Below are 19,958 nucleotides of genomic sequence, written 5' to 3'. Positions count from 1 at the left end.
TGGGGTAAGGAAGGGGTCCAGTTTCAATTTTCTGCATATGGCTAGCCAGTTATCCTGGCATCATTTATTAAATAGGAAATCCTTTCCCCGTTGCTTGTTTTTGTCAGGTTTGTGGAAGATCAGATAGTTGTAGATGTGCGAGCTTATTTCTGGGTTCTCTATTCTGTTCCATGGTTTATTTGTCTGTTTTTGTACCAGTACCATGCTGTTTTGGTTACTGTAGCCTTGTAGTATAGTTTGAAGTCAGGTAACATGATGCCTCCAGCTTTGTTCTTTTTGCTTCAGAATGCCTTGGCTATTCAGACTCCTTTTTGGTTCCATATGAATTTTTAAATAGATTTTTCTAATTCTGTGCATAATGTCAATGGTAGTTTAATAGGAATAGCATTAAATCTATAAATTGCATGGGCAGTATGGCCATTTTAATGATATTGATTCTTCCTATCCATAAGCATGAAATGTTTTTTCATTTTTTTGTGTCATCTCTGATTTCTTTGAGCAGTGTTTTGTAGATCTTGTAGAGATCTTTCACCTCCCTGGTTAGCTGTATACCTCAGTATTTTATAGTTTTTGTGGCAATTGTGAATGGGATTGCATTCCTGATTTGGTTCTTGTTGGTGTATAGGAATGTTAGTGATTTTTGCACACTGATTTTGTATCCTGAGACTTTGCTGAAGTTGTTTATCAGCTTAAGGAGCTTTGGGCTAAGACTATGGGATTTCCTAGATACAGGATCATGTCGTCTACAAACAGGGATAGTTTGACTTCCTTTCTTCCTATTTGAATGCCTTTATTTCTTTCTCTTGCCTGATTGCCCTGACCAGTACTTCCAATACTATGCTGAATGAGAGTGATGAGAGAGGGCATCCTTGTCTTGTGCTGGTTTTGAAGGTGAGAAGTGATGCCTTATATTGCAACACACATGTCTAACCTGCCTACCCCAGACCCCTGTAAAATAAATGCATATTTTATAGTGACTTCAATGCAAGATAAACAAAGAAAGATTAGGCCTGAAAGTGGCATTTGCCTTCAAATTGCTTTAACTCCAGTGATGAAGATGCACAAACAATGAAGCAAATATTTTGCAAGCCAGAGTTAGATATATGATACCATCAGTTCAAAAGATGGTCTATGACCACAGAGGAAGGACCAAGTATTAGTGGGGATGTGTAGACCAGAGAAGGAAGACTTCAAGGAGGGGGAAACATTGAGCTATGACTTGAAGCACAAGAAGAATTTCTCAGAGAAGAATGTATGTGTAAGTGATCTAAGAGTTCACAGTCAATCCTGGATCCTAGAACACTGTAAAGTTTCTGTATTGATCTGGATGTGCAGACGCTGGCTAGGTGCTCAGAATACAAGACGGAAGCCACAAAGTTCCTGCCCTCACAGCACTTACAGTTTGGGGGATACAGACCGACAAGGGTTTGCAATGTAGAGGGATGAGGGTAAAGTATGGGTGTGGTTGCCCTGTCTCAGGCAGCCAGAGACACTGAAGATGGGATCTGACGGTTGGGTGGGAATGGGCTAGGAAGAACGGGGGCACATGTCATTAGAGGTCTTGATTTCAGTGGATGACCATTTTGGGGACTAGTGATGATGTGACTCATTTAGAAAGCTGCAAGTTGTTTGCTCGAACATTTCAAGGTGGGCTGGAGCCAGATGATGAAGTGGGAGAATACGTAGGGACGGGATGGAGATGGGCCTTGAAGAACAGTGAGGAGTTGGATTGCCCCAAACCTTGTCCTTGCCTTTGACATTAGTGTAAACGTGAAGAATTCACATTTGGTAAGAGAGATTAGAGGCTTACGACAAAGGACCCCAGTTGCCACTCTCTTCCATTTATTGGTCATCATCGAACCCATCCTCCCTCAGCTGAGCCTCACGAAGCATTCTGAGTTTCTGTCACTTCTATGTTATTGGTTACACGCAGTCCCCAACATACGTTCATCTTGGCACCATATTGCTTTCTTAAAATTACTATTTTAGTTTAGTTTATTTTTTTAAGTTCTGGTGTACATGTGCAGGATGTGCAGGTTTGTTACATAGGTAAACGTCGCACCATATTTCTTATGCACGAATAAACTTGCAGGAATGGCCTCCTAGAGATGACCAGGCAAGTGACTTCCTTCCCCCCTCCCCCAATCCCAGCTCCCATGGCATTCCTTCCTTTTCTGTCACCTAACCTTCTCTGAGCTGATAATGGAGATTGCTCACCTCTGCCCTGTGGGCATGGTTTTTATCTCACCATGGGGTAGCTTGGCAAGAGGGGAAGGAGAGGGAATGGGAGAGAGTAAACATCAAGGGCTGTCCTCTGCCTCTGCCTCCCTGGCCTCCCGTGCCAGGCCCTGTCTTCCTGCCCCCTCAGGCCTCCACTTCCTCACCGTGGGTGATAGATGGACCCCTCTGGTAACCTTGGCTTTCAGCTTTCTCTCAAATATCCAGGTCTGCCACTTCAGAATACAAGAGGGAAGCCACAAAGTTCCTGCCCTCACAGCACTTATAGTTTGGGGGATACAGACCACAAGGGTTTGCAATGTAGAGGGAGAGGGATGAGGTGTGAAAAGGGCCATTGCTAGAACATCTGTGTGTGGATTTCATCTTTCTCTATGATAGTTCAGTGAAAACAGAATGAGGTGCAGAGGAGAGCCTCATAATCTCAGGTTGGCCTCCCTTTATTATCGTAGATGAATTAGAACCCTTTTAAAAGAAAGCTTGCTTTGAGGATAGAAAACTAACAGGAAAGCTCTGTGATTATCATTTGTTCCTTAATGGAAAGGTAGCAAAAGTTTTCACAGCTACAGACAGCCAAGCCCTGGAGCAACTGGGAGACAAAGGTAGCAGGGGTACACCCGAGTTAAGCAGAAACCCTGTTCCCAGCCTTTCTCATGATGACAATTTATTCTCCCGGGTTTTAGTTGCTAAAGGATCATATACACTTTAGATCTAGAAGTGAATGCAGAAGTGTGTCTGTAAAAGAACGCCACTGCCACCTCAACAACAAAAAAACATTTTCCCTCCAGCCTAACATAGGTAAGTCCTTGGTGGTTGACCACTGGGGGGCAGAAGAGGATAAAAGTTTTCTCTAGAAGGTGCCTTGTCGACAGGAGTCGTTGGTCTCTCTGGAGCTTTTCCAGTTCTCCTTCTGTGATCTTGTTCAGGCTAACTCTCTCAGAGGAGGTTTTAGAGGAAATTACAGTTTGATCTTCCGGGCAGGAAGGTTATGTAGGGCACTGGTTCTCAAAATGTCCTCAGGTTCCTGGGGGTCCCGGAGACCCTTTCAGGAGGTCCCGGAAGTCAAACTATTTTCAGAATAATAACAAGATATTATCTTTTTTCCCTGGGTTGATACCTGCACCAATGGTGCAAAAGTGATGGTTAAATCCACTGGTAGCTTAGCACAAATTGAGGTACTGGCACAAAACCCTTCTAACAGTCATTGTATTCTTCACTATCACGCACTCGCAGTTTAAAAAAAAAAAAAAAAAAAAAAAAAAAGCCAGTTTCACCTGGGAATGGCCTTGATCAAGTGGTAAAAGTTACTGATTTTATCAAATCTTGACCCTTGCTTGAATTTATTTCCTTTTACTATTCAATGTGACAGAATGGGAGTACACACAGAACAGTTTTGCTGCATACTGAAACAGGATAGTTATTCTGAGGAAAAACACTTCTGCAACATATACAAGATTCCCCCGAACATCATTTTTACTTAAAAAAAAAAAAAAAAACTAAAAAAGTGACTGACAGAGAAATTATGGTTTTTCAGACTTCAGTATTTGGCAGATGTTTCCTCAAAAATAAAGTGAGCTTATCCCTTTAAGGAAAACAAATAACTACAGTATGGGTGTCAATGACAAAATTTGAGCTTTCAAGCAAAACTTGGAAATCTAGAAAATTTGTATCTACCACAGTGAGCTTCACAAGTTCTCCATATCTGAAGACTTTTCTGATCGATCTGATGGTGATATTAATAAATATGATATTTTTATATTGTATAATGAAATGTGTCAAAATGGTGATGATTTGCATAACTCACTGAATGACTATTTCAATGACTATTTACCCTACACATGGTAAACTAAAAGATCTATTCAAAGTGTAAGACAATAAATGGATTTTAATATAACAGAGTACAAAAAGTTCATTGATATGGTTTCAGATTCCATATTACTACTAATCTTTCAAAAATTAACATTTTGGTAGTTTGATTTTTTAATTGGCCACAAAAATATCTGAAAAGCTATCGAAATACCCCTTCTTTTTCCAACAACTTATCTGTTCATGGCTGGATTTTCTTATCTGTTCATGGCTGGATTTCTTATCGAAACACCGTAGGGTCGGACGCAGTGGCTCAAGCCTGTAATCCCAGCACTTTGGGAGGCCGAGGCGGGTGCATTATGAGGTCAGCAGTTCAAGACCATCCTGGCCAACATGGTGAAACCCTGCTACTGAAAAATACAAAAATTAGCTGGGCGTGGTGGCAGGCGCCTGTAATCCCAGCTACTCGGGAGGCTGAGGCAGGAGAATTGCTTGAACCTGGGCGGCAGAGGTTGCAGTGACCAGAGATCGAGCTACTGCACTCCAGCCTGGGTGACAGAGTGAGACTCTGTCTCAGAAAAAAAACAACAAAAAAAAGAAACACTCTATTACAGCCAACAGAGAACAGGAGCAGATATGACGCTCTGCTAGCCACTAAACACTAATTCTACCATGTTTTGAATAAACATTCAGGAAAGTAGGTGTCTTGGTTTGTTCCCCTGTCATTTAATTACTACAAATAAACATGACTTCCTCCTTTGTCTACAAATGTTCTTCTTTTGAAAACAAAAGATCTTGACCAGGATGGTTTTACTAGGTGACCTGTGCTTTGCTATCGGCAATATGATCATATCATTTATATTGCAAATGTTTTTAGTTTACAAATACTGTGCATACATTCCACTCACATACTCTGAAGTCAAGATGGGATTTGCCCAAGGCTGTGTAGTAAACAGCAGTAGTGTCACTGAAACTTTGTTTTTATGACTTAAGGTCGTTTGCTGTCCCATGACACTGCTTGATCTGGAAAGTGGCTTTGCCAAGGCACTTTGCCAGAAGAGGGAGAGAAGAAAGTAAAGAGGCCAAATAACTTTGCATTTGGTAAAGAACAAATCTGTCTCTCTTAGGCAGGAGTGAAGAGGATGAGATTCTTGTGTGTGGTAGGTTATGGGTCTGAACTACAATTCACTTTTTTGTTTGTTTGTTTGTTTTGATAAGATCTCTCTCTGTTACATAGGCTGGAGTGCAGTGGCACAATCTGGATTCAGTGCAGCCTCCACCTCCCAAGCTCAAGTGATCCTCCCACCTCAGCATCTGAGTAGCTGGGACAACAGGCACCGCACCACCACGCCTGGCAAATTTTTGCAATTTTTGTAGAGATGGGGTTTCACCATGCTGCCCAGGTTCGTCTCAAACTCCTGGACCTAAGCGATCCACCCGGCTCGGTCTCCTGAAGTGTTAGGATTACAGGTGTCAGCAATTGCACCTGGCCAAACAATTCAGGTTCTTTTTTGTTTTGAGAATGACTCTCAAATTGATCGCACAGGCTGGAGTGCAGTGGCACGCACTCCAACCTCTGCCTCCCAGGTTGAAGGGATTCTCGTGCCTCAGACTCTTGAATAGCTAGAGTAAGATTAATTTTTTTCTTTTCTTTTTTTTTGTATATTTAGTAGAGATGGGGTTCCACCATGTTGGCCAGGCTGGTCTCAAATTCCTGGCCTCAAGTGATCCACCTGCCTCTGCTTCCCAGAGTGCTAGGATTACAGGCATGAGCCACCAAACCTGGCACATTTGTTACATTTGTAGACAAGTGGGACAAAATAAAGGGAGGGAAGCTGTGTATAGAATGAAAAAGGTGATTCTTCAGGAGTTAGGGGTAGTTTATAGAATCTGTCACCAGTGTCTTCCTTGTATTCTGTTTTCCCTTTTCACACATCTCTTTCCTAAAGAGTTGGCAACTTTAACAATATTCACATTTGCACGGCCCCTCTCAATTTTCAAAGTATTTTCGCAATCATTGTTCACTAAGCCTCAGACAGAGCCTTGCCTCTGTGAGGAAAGCTCACAGAGTAGGTGCTATTGGCTCCTGGTGCCTTGGCAAGCAGAAGTATTTCAGGAGATAGGCGAGCTGACTCTAACCTAGTCTGGAGGATAAGCTGGTAGGGTGGGGAGAGCCTGCCCCAACTCAGCTGCCCACAGCATCAGCACCACCCTCCACTTGGAAAAGAGGAAACACCAGAACCCAATGTTCCCCCAGACAAAAAGCCCCAGGGTTTCTGATTCAGTTGGTTAAGGGTGAGGCCTGGGAATGTGCATTTCTATCATGTTCCCAACAGATGCTACTGGTCTGGGAACTACACTTTGAGAACCGCTGCTTTAATTTATACCATATGTTTGCAGAATTGGTCCACAAACTTGTATATGTTAGGTGACACCTGATAAAAGAAAAACTTCATCTGAATTAAATTTAAAGAAGTTTAATTGAGCAACGAACAATTTGCGAATGGGGCAGCCCCCAGAGTCACAGCAGATTCACAGAGACTCCAGCACAACCACGTGGTGGAAGAAGATTTATAGACAAAAAAAGGGTAATGACGTACAGAAACCGGAAGTGATGTACAGAACAGCTGGATTGGTTACAGGTTGGCATTTGCCTTATTTGAACACAGTCTGAGCACTCAGCAGTGTGCGAGTAGTTGAAGTATGGCTGCTGGGATTGGCCAAGACTCAACTGTTGTTACAGGTGCATATGCCTAAGTTAGGTTTTCCATCTTGTCTATTAAGCTAGGTTACAGTTCATCCACAAGGACTCAAATATAGAAGAATGGAGTCCTTCTTAGGCTATATTTATTTTGCTTTAACACACCTATGTCCTTGAAGGAACCCATGAAGAGCCCTTTCATGAACAGTCTGTTTTGCTGATGAGGAAGATGAATAGAAATAAGCAACTTGTCCAAGGTCACGTTGATAAAAATTTGTTAGAGTCCGTCCAAAGTAGACCCATGATCTTCTGATTCCTAACTAAGGGTAGTTCCTAAGGGTGTTAGTCTTTCGCAACTTTCTTTAATAGCAGACAGGGGTGATTAGCAGTTGTTGTTTGCGAAATGCCTAAGAGTTCATGCCTGGGTTGGCCCTTGAGTTTGTAACTGTGAAAGTTAACCCATTACAACTATTTTTGTTTGTCTGTTTGTTTGAGATGGAGTCTCACTTTGTGGCCCAGGCTGAAGTGCAGTGGCCCAATCTCGGCTCACTGCAACCTCCATCTCCCAAGTTCAAGCAATCCTCCCCACTCAGCCTCCCAAGTAGCTGGGACTACAGGTGCATACCACTATGCCCAGCTGATTTTTTTAATTTTTAGTAGAGATGGGGTTTCACCATGTTGGCCAGGCTGGTTTTGATCTCCTGACCTCGTGATCCGCCTGCCTCAGCCTCCTAAAGTGTTGGGATTACAGGCATGAGCCACCGCACCTGGCCCCCCATCACAACTATTTTATGGTCCGGGTCCCAGATTTTATTCACCTCTCTACCCCCACAGCAACTTACACAGTGTTTCCTGCATTCTAGATGTATTAAATAAATACATGCTGGCTGAGCACAGTGGCTCACACCTGTAATACCAGCACTTTGGGAGACTGAGGCAGGAGGATTGCTTGACACCAGGAGTTTGAGACTAGCCTGGGCAACATAGTGAGACCCCATCTCTAAAAAATAAATTGAACCTTTGCTGAGCATGACCCAATAGCAAAGAAGAAAAGAATCCTCCCTATTTTTATCCATGACACATTATAGGAGATAAAAATGTCCTTCAGCATACCCGAGATTATCAGGATAGAAGTACATAAAACATTAAATTTCAGCTCTTTAGAATTACATGCCTAAATGCTGTTGGGTTTCCAAAGATAGTGGATTTCAACCCAATTTAATTTTTAAAAAATGATGTTTACTCTAAACAAATAACTGTGCTAGGGTTGTAAGTAAGATCTAGTTTTTGACTTACAGGAATTTATTGTGAAATGGGAAGACTCAGAATGTTCGTAATTAACTACAGTGTTACATGAAATAGAATGTGATACCTGCCAAAATAGAGATCTGCAGTGCAAAGAGACAAAAAGGTGAGAACTGGCTTTCACTTAGGAGAGTAAATGAAGCATTTGTGGAGGAAATGGTATCTGAACCGAGCCTCTAAAGGGTAGGTGGATCTTTGCCTGTTAAAGAGAAATAATCTTCTGGGCAGAGAAAATCACATGGGAAAAGAGATAGGCACAAAGCTCGCTTGGGAGCAGCTACTTTTCCATATGGACTGGACAGGGCACACGAGTGAAGTATGAAGTTCAACTGGAATGTCATTGGGAACAGCCAAGGCCGAGAACTATGGAATAGTTTTGAGCCAGGAGAGATATGATCAGGGCTGTACTGCAGAGAAAGTGGCTGCAGCAGGGAGCAGTGTGCAGGGCAGGGGGAAGCGATAAGAAGAGAGAGCTGAAGAGTTGGAAACCAGTAAGAAGGACACTTCAGAATGTGACATGAGTGAGAGAGGGGGTTTGGGCTCCCCTGTGGTAAACCTCATTTTGAAACTGGTTTCACTCGCTACCCCCACAATTTAGGCTTTAAAACAAGACTGTCTTTGGACTTGGTTTTCTCACGTCTTAAAGAAGAGGGTCGATGTTGGTGAAAGTCGGCTATCTCTGATGGTCTGTGATTCTGAGCATCTTATTTGTTATCTGCTACAAATCCAATTCTGGATGGCTGAGGTCACTTTCTCATCCTTAAAATTTACTAACATGAATTTGGTGCTGTTTGGTGCTGTTTGCAATTGGAAATCCCACTGATATGGCCATGATCTGGGGCAGGATTGGAAAGATGAAATCATTGAGTTGGAGTTTATTCCAATTTGCCTTATTTAAAACTTATTTCAGTTATACCAACTTTTCAAGCATGGCTGAAAAGAGAAAATTTATCTTGCTGGGTTTACAAACTCGGGGGACAGGAAGTAGGTTTCCAACTCTGAACATGTGGTAGGTTACTTAGGTTACTTCTTATAAACACAAGGGTTTTACATCAGGGGCAGAGGCCAGATTTCATGACTATAACTGGAAATCTTAGGAAACAGATGAATCATATAACCCATCACTTCAACCGGAAGGCAAATGTATCCTACTGTTAGAGTTTATCTCGAAATGCTTTGGGAAATCTCAGGGGGCTGGAGGAACCCTTAGCTCAAGCCGTGTGTGGGATGTGATGGTCCGGCATAGACTCCAGCCAAAAGACCAAATATTGCCTTTTGTTCTTTCCTGGAGGGTGGGAAGGATATGGACAACAATGATCTGGCCATGGGGAATATTCGAGGGAATAAAAATGAATCATCACCAGCCACCAGGAAGCACCAGGAGCTCTTTAATGGAATGGAGGCCTCCTGTACCTTGGGTGGGTGAGGTAAAACAATAGCTGGTAGGGGAGACAGAGGTGGAGACAGGGAGGACACTCAGCTTTACTGAGGCTGGCAACCATGGTGAAGGAACTAACCAAAAGAAATACGAGCTTTCTGCTGCCCCGAATTTCAAAAGAAATCACTTCGGGGCTGGTTTCCTGTAGTGTCCCCTTAGGGAGGTTTTTTTTTTCTTTTTCTTTTTTTTTTTTTTTGCCATGCTTAGTGAGTTCTTCATCAGCTGCCCCAGCTCCAGTATCCACCACAAGCAATGTCATCTGCATAAAAATGTGGAGAATGTAGCCAACTATTCACTCCAAGTCCAAAAGAGCTCTGTGAACTATAAGGCTGCACGTGCAGCCTGCTGCACAAAGAGCCTCCAACCAGAAGCCTGGAGTGCTAATTGCTGCCCTAGGAAGGAGGGTGGAGGGACATCTGCAGTCCAGTTCAGGTCCTCAATGGCAGCTTTGGGGGAATTTTAGGCACACCCTGCTAGTTGCTGGACCCTGGGACATAGGATTTGAGCTTGATTCTTTCTTGTCTTCTTGTGCTTTTTAGATAATTTAATTAATTACCTTTTTAAAGCATCCTTATATCTCTCCATTTATTTTTGTCTTCTTTAGTGTTTCTAAATAAAGTCTTTTTTTAACCTTAAAAAATTAAGGATATTTTCAAACATACAAAAATTAGAGGATAGTATGATGAACCCACACCACCTAACTTCGTTATCTGACAAAGTTTGTTTCACTTATGTCCCTTCCATCTTTTTTCTAGATATGTTAAAACACATACCAAATATTATGTCATCTGTACAGTCTTCAAAATATATTGCTAGCAGATAAGGAGTTTTAACAAGTAACAGTACTACTATTATATGTAACAAAACTGGTGATTTTTTCATCTCACCCAGTGATCCACTTTCTTTAGTTGTGTAAAATGTGTCTTTTCTGAAGTTGACTTGAGTTGGAAACCAAATAAGATCTACACAAAATGCACATTAGTTCCTATCTTCTTTTCATGCTTTTCATTTGTAGAAGAAATCAGATAATAGGTTCTGGAGAATTTCTCGTAATCGAGCTTTGGCTTATTGCATTCTTGTGGTGTTTTCCCAAGGAGCACTTGTATCCAGATGGTGGTCTTTCAATAATATTTCCCAGTTTTTTATGATTACAGAGTTTTTACTTACTTAATTTTATATTTGTATGTTGTTGTTCCTATGCTGAAAAGCTCAGTTTCTATATAACATATTACTTACCAACTTTAGCTTATAACACATACATAGCTTAAAAATAATAGTTCCCATATTACTTACTATAGGACTATTGAACATAGGTTAAGATTTCTTTGCAATAATTCCATGGAGGCAATGTCTTCTTTTACATCTGTAAGGATACTTACTATAGTTCCTTTTTGCATTGATGTTTTCCTTTTTTTTTTTTTATTGTTTCTGTTTTCACTTTTCAGGCATTGATAAATCTTGGCTGTTGCTTCAAATATAAATGATTCTAGAACATCAGAAAAACTAGTAACAGTAAGATTACTGAAATAAGCACATAAAATCAAAGAAGGTAAGTAAAAATATTATATTCTAACATTTGAATTGGAAATATCACTATAAACTCAATTTTATCTTTTAAAATAAATTTTAAAATGCATATTTCATTGCTCTGTCCCTTGAAAAAATCTAAAAGGAATGACAACTCAGCAGTTATTAACACAATAAGCATCCAGACTGTGGTTTCTAAATCCTATTCCCCACTAACAGGAACTAGAGCTCTTTGGAAAAATGTTTCATTCCAAGTCTAGGGCAGAAATTAAAAGGTGAGTCTGGGACATTGTTTTGTGTCAAAGAAGAAACAAGAAAGCCTTTCAAAACAAATGGGGCTGTAGTTATCCAATGGGTTCTTCCTGCCCACTGCAGAGACAAAAACCATTCACTGAGACCACAATATTTCAGTAAAGAAGGAGTTTAATTAATACGAGGCCAGCCATGCAGAAGAATTGGAATTATTCAAGTCAGTCTCCTGAAGGCTCAGAGGTTAGAGTTTTTCAAGGACAGTTTGGTGGGCAGGAGGCTAGGGAGTGGGAAATGTTGGGGATGCATTCACAGGGGCCTGCAAAATGGTCCTTATCTGCTGAGTCAGCCTCTGAATGGGAGCCACAGGACCATTTCAGTCATGAGTCGTGGTCTGGGTAGAGTCAATCAGTTGCCATAAATGTAAAAGTCTAAAAACATCTCAAAAGGCCAATCTTAGGTTCTACAATAGTGATGTTATCTACAGGAATAATTGGAGAAGTTAAAAATCTTGTGACCTCTGGAACAATGGCTGGTCATTGTTTAACTATGCCTGTATCTTACCAGAATTCAGGCCCTTCTCATAATCCTAACCTTGTGGTCTTCCGTAATTTTTACAAAGGTGATTTAGTTTTGGGAGTGGCTGTTATCATCCTTGCTTTAGGGTTAAACTATAAACTAAAATCCTCCCAAAGTTAGCTTGGCCTATGCCCAGAAATGACAGCTTGGAGGTTAGAAGCAAGATGGAGTCAGCTTTCTCTTACTGGCATCACTTTGTAAAGGCAGTTTTAGGATCATATCAAAAAGACACAAGAACTGCCATTAAGGGGTTCCCACTGGCCAAAAATGGGATAATTTGTGTATGAGAAAGAATTAAAACACATCAGACATCTAAAAACTCATGAGTATTTAATGACTTTTAAAATCCCTCCTTGGTCATCTTTGGAGGCTGCTAAAATGTATTGAAATGTATTGAGTAAATGTATTACTCAAAAATGTATTGAAAAGGGAAATATAAAGGATTAATTCTGCCCTTCTTGTATGTACTGTATTTCAGGGTAACCGCATTGTTGATGAGCGAAAGCTCTTTACAGGATAATTTCAATGAATAAATGCAGAAGAAATGATAGACTTAGAAAATCATCATTTTGCAATCCCTATAAAATGAATCTAGGCAACAATTATGAGTTTCTTTTAACCTGTTTGCTAATACAGGTTAAAAATTGATGAAGAATTTCATAATGGAAATATTAGGCTTTTCTCATAAAAACCCACTCACCAATCTTGGTATCATTAAAAGTACAACTGGACCATATAATGATGTTGTGCAGTGGCAAAAACATACCACCACTTAAAAGTATTCTGCCTAAAAATCTTATCAAGCCAGTAGGTTTAACTACCAGTTTACAGAAAACGAAGAAATAGAACAATTTAAACAAGACTATGAAGATGCAATAAACCAAATCCTGAACGAGATATTCTACAAACCAAACGATCCAGTTTCTCCAAAAAATAATTGCATTAAAAAAAGAGGGATGAATTTTTAGAGAATAAAAGATACTTAAGAGATGAAATAACTGATGTGTAGACCTTGTTTAGATCCTGATTTAAACAAACCTACTATAAAATACATCTTTGAGAGAATCAGAGTAATTTGCACATAGACTTAGTATGCAAGTATACAAAAAAGTTTTTTTTTTTTGAGACGGAGTCTCACTCTGTCGCCCGGGCTGGAGTGCAGTGGCCAGACCTCAGCTCACTGCAAGCTCCGCCTCCCAGGTTCACGCCATTCTCCTGCCTCAGCCTCCCGAGTAGCTAGGACTACAGGCGCCCGCCACCTCGCCTGGCTAGTTTTTTGTATTTTTTGGTAGAGACGGGGTTTCACCGTGTTAGCCAGGATGGTCTCGATCTCCTGACCTCGTGATCCGCCCGTCTCGGCCTCCCAAAGTGCTGGGATTACAGGCTTGAGCCACCACGCGCAGCCACAAAAAAGTTATTTTAAGTTGTATTACTGTCATAATGGCATGATTGCTAGTTTTTAAAAAGTTCTTATTGGTAAAAGATGAACGCATATTGATGTATTTACTGGTGAGTTGATATGACATCCAGGATTTGCTTTAAAATACTCCAAGAAAAAATAAAATAGGAGGAGAAGAGGTAAAAAAGGAAGGAGAATAGCTTTTTTTTTTTTTTAATGGCAGACTGTTGATTAATTGTTGAAATAGGGTAATAGGTGCATGTGAGTTCATTGTACTATTCTTTCTAAGTTTGAAAATGTCTGTTTTTTTCGAAATAAACATAAAGGTTTTCAAAAATAAAGAAAATAGTAAATTCTTGGTAAATAATTCAAAATCTAAATTATTTCTAAATAATAATAATTTTAAAACAATGGAAAAAATAAATCTTAGTAATCATAGGGTATGGCAAAAAAGGAAACCGAATATTCAAAAAAAATGAAATGAGAAAAATTATCTCATGAAGTAACCATCTTGTCTATAGGATGATTTATCTTTATATTGTCACTGCCAATTATCTAGAACCCAGGAACCCTCTCTTCCATATGACTCTGGTAGTACACAGACAAATTCTGATTTTTTTGGACTTTTTAAAGATGTTCCTTCTGTTTATATTTGTAATGTCATCACCACTTAATCCATGACGTTATGAAATTGCCCCATGATTGACATGATTTGTGGATTTCAGTTTGTTTAATATGGCTACATATTAGATTTCTTTTTCCTGATGTCACTAAAGGAGGCACCCAAATTGTGTTTGAATCACAGTGTTGGTTGGGGGACAACTCATTCCTTCCAAGCTGGGCCATTTCCTCTCCATTGGTGGATCCTGGCTTTGTCACTCCATCCCTGACATCAAATTAGGGACCCATTTTTCACTCAAGCCTATTACTTATTAGAGTGACCCATCATCTACTTACTACAGTGACTATAAACAGAAATGATTTTTTAGTTTCTAAAAATGAGCCCATTTCACAACATAGCTAACAACTAGCCTGATTGAAGAATTCCAACTCTCCCAGTACAGACTTCTCCTTCTCCTCAGAGGCAAATGCTGGGGGTTGGGGCAGGGCGGGAACAACTGAGCCTTGTGCTCTGCCCTCAAGGTCAACAGATTGAATGTGGCCTTGTGTGTGTTGTGAATGTACAGTACATGACATCATGCATATTCAGTGGGCTTTTCCAACCGCCAGTCTCACTAATGATCAAAATTTCTTTTTAGAAAGGCACCCTTCTTTGGCTTTTGAGATTATTTGACTATCTTGGTACTCTCACCTCCTTTTCTGTCTTAGCCATGATTCTTCTTCATCCTGACTTGCTCCTTTTTCTCTCTCTTCTCTCCTTTCTCCTCCTCTCCTGCTGTCTCCTCTGCTTGCCTTCTCTCTCTTTTCCTTTCCCCTCCCCTCGCCTGTCCTCCTCTCCCTTTTCCTTCCTCTCATCAGTCTGCCTTCCTCCCTTTTCCCTTTCCATTTTCCATACATTACACCAATAGAGATACCTGACCTCAACTATCCATTTTAAGTGGATAAATTTAAACCTATACCACTTTACCCCAGTTCCAATTCTATACCTTCCATGGACTGTGAAATATTTATACTCATATATCCCATTATTAAATCCAAAGTATTAGGTTGGCGCAAAAGCAATTGCAGTTTCTGCCATTGAAAGACACATCAATTTCTTTAATTAATTTGCATCAACCTAAAAAAACTTATCTCCCAAAAATATTTCCCTCCCTTTTCTTTGACTTTGCAGATGACTTCCATTCTCCAGACTTGGAGCCATGTAGTCATCTCTTATTCTTTCCTTAACCACTTTTTTGAGCTAGGCAAAGAATTCTGTCCCTTCAACGTTTAAAACCCATCCTAGCCCATTCCTCCCTCCATTTTTGCCAGTACCACGGTGGTCTAGGCCCTTGTCATGTGAATTATAATAATATGCCCCTTCATTCTTCTGCCCTCTATACATTTTTTTCTCTTGGGTCTCCTGGGCCCGTGTTCAGCCTGGATGATTCTCACTTGAACACTGCTTAACTTGCCTTGATACACTTAAAACCTGTGAATATCTAACTAAACCTCCTCTGCAGGAACCCATATCCTTAGGCTGCCATTTGAAATTTTCTTTGCTTTTTTTTTTTTTTTTCAGTTCGAACTCATTTCCCTTTTATTAAAGTCTAAGTTATCATTACATGGTTTGGCACACAGTAAAGGAAAACTTATTCAAACAAGGTAATATATTATTACCAGTATTTCCAGGTGACTGTTTACACTTAAGTAGCATTATCAATAAATCCTTGAAAAGCCCCTCCATGGGGTTTACACATTGTCAAGGCTCAGTTTCTCCGGAGTGAAGATGCCCAATTCATTTAAAGTTGGTCTGAGTTCCTGGGTGAAATAGGGGTAGATTTCCCTGTGAGGTCCTGCTTTGTCCTTAACAGCCTCTAGGATGTGAACTGCACTAGCAAAATCATTTAACTGTCTGAATGCCCACAAAGCAGCATCAGTGATTTGGGCTCTGGAACCAGATCATAGCTAACAAGTGTGTTCACCCCTTTACACAATTCCCAGGCATCTATATCTGGCTTGTTGAAGTATGTTACCCAGACAGCATCAAATTCCTCATCTGTCTCATGTGACCCATGGGAATAGCAGTGAACTGACTGGATAGCCACGGCGGGGCCGGGAGTCATGGCTGGGCGCAGAAGGCCTGGAGGGCCAGAGAGCTGTGCCTAGTAAGATGGTGATGGTGGCATGCAGGCTGAGGGTGGAGAGAGGCCGGGCGTGAGCTCGCGGGCTGCTCCAGAGCTGGTGGATTGAAACTTTTCTTAATCACTTCCACCTGATCTGTCCAACTTTCTCTCCATTCTGGAGGGTTTCTTCCTGATTCTGTATACCTAATTTTCATTTCCTGTCCAAACTTCTTGTTCTTTCATTCCCTGGTAGGATGCCACTCTGCCTTCTTCCCACCCTCTCTATGACCTTTCCATTCTCCAAGTCCATACGAAAGCCGTCTTCCTCCAGAAGGGATTTATGGATGAAACGACTTAGATGTCTGGTTTTGCTTCAAAGTAATCTGGTGGGCAATGGAAAAGAGCGTGAGAGCTATAAATGAGACAACCTCAGCGATGTGTTGATGTGTTAGATATATGGGGGCTCATTATCCTATTATCTCTACTTTGGTATTTGCTTGAACTCTTCCATAATAAAAAGTTTTTTTAATGAAGAAAAGAAACTATGAGTGTGGTTATGAAACCTGATGCTCTATACCAGCAGGACTCATCAGCAGCTGGGGAGGATCCCAGCAGAATGGCAAGTTGGTCTTAGGAGGGATGGGAAAGAGGTGGCCAAGTAATTTCCTACGAAATGGATTCCACAAGGGTGAGGATTTGCCTCCATTCTGTTTATTGCTGCACCCAGCATATGGAATATTTCTGGCCCTCCATAGTATTTATTGAGTGAATAGATGAATCTACAAATCAAGGTAGGTCTGAGAATAGCCTGCAAATCCATTCTGTGGGAGAAGAGGGAAATGACCATGTTTCTACTGGGCTCTAAATTTGCTCAATGTGCCACAGAAGTATCGATAAAGGCATCAGACAGCTCATCAATTCCAAAGGTCATCATTGTGTGCATTCCTTGCTTTACAGGTGGATAAGGCAGAGAACAAAGAAGTCGCTGCCTTCTGGGGCTTATACACTGGTGGAGATACAGACAAGAAAACCCATTGTTAAAGCCTATTGTCCAAGAGGTAAATGTAGGGTGAGATACTTAGTGCAGTGGGAGTACAGAAGAGGCTTCCCCAACTATGAAAGCATAGCTGAAACCTGTTGGCTTTGTGAAAAGGGGAGAGAAATCCATTCCAAGCAGAGAAAACAGCTTGGAGATGAACAAATGGAAGAAGTTTGCTATGGGTGGGTTATTGAACAAAGGGGACGGGGTGGGGTGGTTGTTGAAGCATCAAGAGATAAGATTAGACAAAAAGGCAGGAGCCAGATGCTACAGGGTCTTGTAGGTCATTTTAAGGAATGTGACTCTATTCACAGAGCTGCAGGAGGATGTTTAAAGTTTTGGAGCAGCTGGAGTGATCTTTGCATTTTAGAAAGAACTCTCTGGCTGAAGTGTGAAGAATAGATGGGTGGGTAAGAGGAGCGGAGCCTGGAGACAGCAAGAAGAGTTAGCGGTTGCAGTGGTTCTAGAGAGATGAGGGGAAATTGACCTGTGAATAGAATGGGATACAGAAATTTTAGGATGGATAATAAGGTCCTTTTTCAAATTAGGAAATGAAGAAATGAAATAGATATCTATTTGTATGGGTCTTACTCTAATTTAAGTTATTTTTCCTAAATAGCTTTTATTTGGGAAAATAAAGAAATGTCTTTAAAATCTTCCTACTATATAGGGAGTGCCCGACTTAGGGAAGGATGCAGTGTGGAGAAGGGAAAAGGATGGTGGCCTGAGAATGAGGAAACCAGGATCCAGCCTTGAAGTGCTGTTCTGATAGCTCCACTGACTTTGTATTATTATCCATAAGTTCTTCCATGTCTTTAGTTCATTATCTTCATTCATGGAGGTTGATTTTCTCTAATACATTGTGTTTCTTGATTATGGGCTCATCTTTGTGGTTGATATTTCCTGTTAAGACTCTTCCCACCTGTTTTCATGGTCTTTTTGGGAAAGACAAGAATGCCCTTGTGATTTGCATTCTGACTTGCTTTCAGGAAGAGGGAGGACAGGATGTGTCATCTGGCAAGGCCATTTAGTGGTTGCTCTCTTGGGTGTTGGTACTGCCCACTCCTTCCTAAGGTCACTGGCCACCTGTTACCCTGGCTCTGATCTAGTGTGGCCTGGAGGCAGACTCCCCATCATTGCTGCCTGGTGGCTACTGCTTTCACATCTACACCCTGTCTGTTGCCTCAGACCCCTTTCTGCTCCAAGTGTATACAGCCTCCAGGCATAGCCTACCTTTCTAATTGGTCTTCTATAAGTTTGGACTATAGATGGCCTTTTCAGGCCAACCTTCTTGGGTGCAATGGCTCATGCCTGTAATCCCAACACTTTGGGAGGCTAAGGCAGGCTGTCAGTTGAGCCAGGAGTTTGAGACCAGCCTGGGAAACATGGTAAAACCCCATCTCTACAAAAAATTAGCTGGGCATGGTAGTACTCACCTGTGGTCTCAGTTACTTGGGAGGCTGAGGTGGGAGGATCATCTGAGCCCAGGGAGGTTGAGGCTGCAGTGAGCTATGACAGCACTACTACACTCCAGACTGGGTGACAGAGCAAGACTCTGTCACAAAAAAAGGAAAGAAAGAAAAAAGAAAGAAAGAAAGAAAGAGAAAGAGAAGACAGAATAAAGAAAGGGAGAAAGAAGAAAGAAAGAGAAAGAAAGAGAGAGAAAGAAAGAGAAGACAGAATAAAGAGAGAAAGGGAGAAAGAAAGAAGAAAGAAAGAGAGAAAGAAGGAAAGGGAGGGAGGAAGGAAGGAAGGAAGGAAGGAAGGAAGGAAGGAAGGAAGGAAGGAAGGAAGAAAGAAAGAAAAGTCTGGGTGCTGTAGCTTATGCCTGTAATCCCAGCACTTTTGGAAGCTGAGGCGGGCAGATCAATTGAGGTCAGGAATTCAAGACCAGCCTGGCCAACATGGTAAAACCCCATCTCCACTGAAAATACAAAAAATTAGCTGGGTGTGGTGGCACATGCCTGTAGTCCCAGCTACCTGGGAGGCTAAGGCAGGAGAATCACTTGAACCTGGGAGGTGGAGTTTGCAGTGCAGTGAACTGAGATCATATCACTGCACTCCAGCCTGGGTGACAGAGTGAGACTCCGTCTCAAAAAAAAAAAAAAACAACCTCTTTACTCCTTAAATTATTTGTAGCCAAATTCTTAATCTAGTTTTTAAGCAAAACTATTTCTAGAAATTTGGAGGAAACTACAGCTTGTACATGGTCTACCATTTTGAAACAAAAGTCTCAGTTCTGACTAGACTAGCCAGATATCTCAGAAACCAACTCTTAGATGGCCATTGGGATTAGTGTTTATTCACCATCTTTGCTCTAAGCAACATAAAAAGAAGGTGTGCAAAGGGAAGAAAGGACAATTTATTTTCTTAAAGCTGATTTCTTGTTAATGCCTGAGTGGGAAGTAACAAGTTTACATCCAAATGAATATAGTTTTGGTCATTGGGAAATGGGTCAATAAAACACACTTAATGTCAAAAAAGTATCTCTAGTTGCATTTTGGAGTTTGGAATTATATAATCCCCCAAATGACTACATTTCAGACTCCTGGGTTTGGCAGGGCTGCTTCTCTAGGCTGGGAAGCAGTTTGGTTCCAGGCAGCTGGAGGATTGAAGGGCACCTGAGTTCAATCCAAGTGAGGAGGAGAAAAGCTTGAGAAGGAGGTAGCCAGGTGCATGGCACGATTAAGGCCACAGCTGGGCAGAGGGCAGTCCTCCAGGGCAAGCCCCAGCCTGAGGGGCTGTCGTCAGTGCAGAGAGAATTTGGAGGGCTCTGGGATTCTCCTTAGGCTTTGGTGGTGAAATGGAACGTGGGCTTTGATCCTTTGGGGAGGGGTAGGCTCTGTTGAGAGAGATTCCAATGAGAGAATCTCTAGAGAGGGGAAAAAAGGTTAGTCCCGAACAATTAAGAACTCTTTTTTTCCCCTCTTTCCTCCTCTCCTCCCCTCCCCCCC

The 19,958-nt window shown here is 41.4% G+C and overlaps 1 pseudogene across 1 annotated transcript in view; it reads right to left on the bottom strand.

Annotated features, from left to right (window-relative positions):
* Nucleotides 1-15,524: 15,524 nt before the first annotated feature.
* Nucleotides 15,525-19,958, bottom strand: part of LOC105526073 — a 15,265-nt pseudogene continuing 10,831 nt past the window's right edge. The window contains exon 2 of the transcript XR_001004017.1: nt 15,525-16,004. The product of XR_001004017.1 is annotated as a cytochrome c oxidase subunit 5A, mitochondrial pseudogene (transcript). The remainder of the gene's footprint in view (nt 16,005-19,958) is intronic.

This window comes from Colobus angolensis, unplaced genomic scaffold, assembly GCF_000951035.1.
Source record: "Colobus angolensis palliatus isolate OR3802 unplaced genomic scaffold, Cang.pa_1.0 Scaffold57, whole genome shotgun sequence".
In the NCBI taxonomy this organism is placed as follows: Eukaryota; Metazoa; Chordata; class Mammalia; order Primates; family Cercopithecidae; genus Colobus; species Colobus angolensis.
Note: the sequence above shows the minus strand (reverse complement) of the source record. Positions and strands in the feature narration are given on the sequence as shown.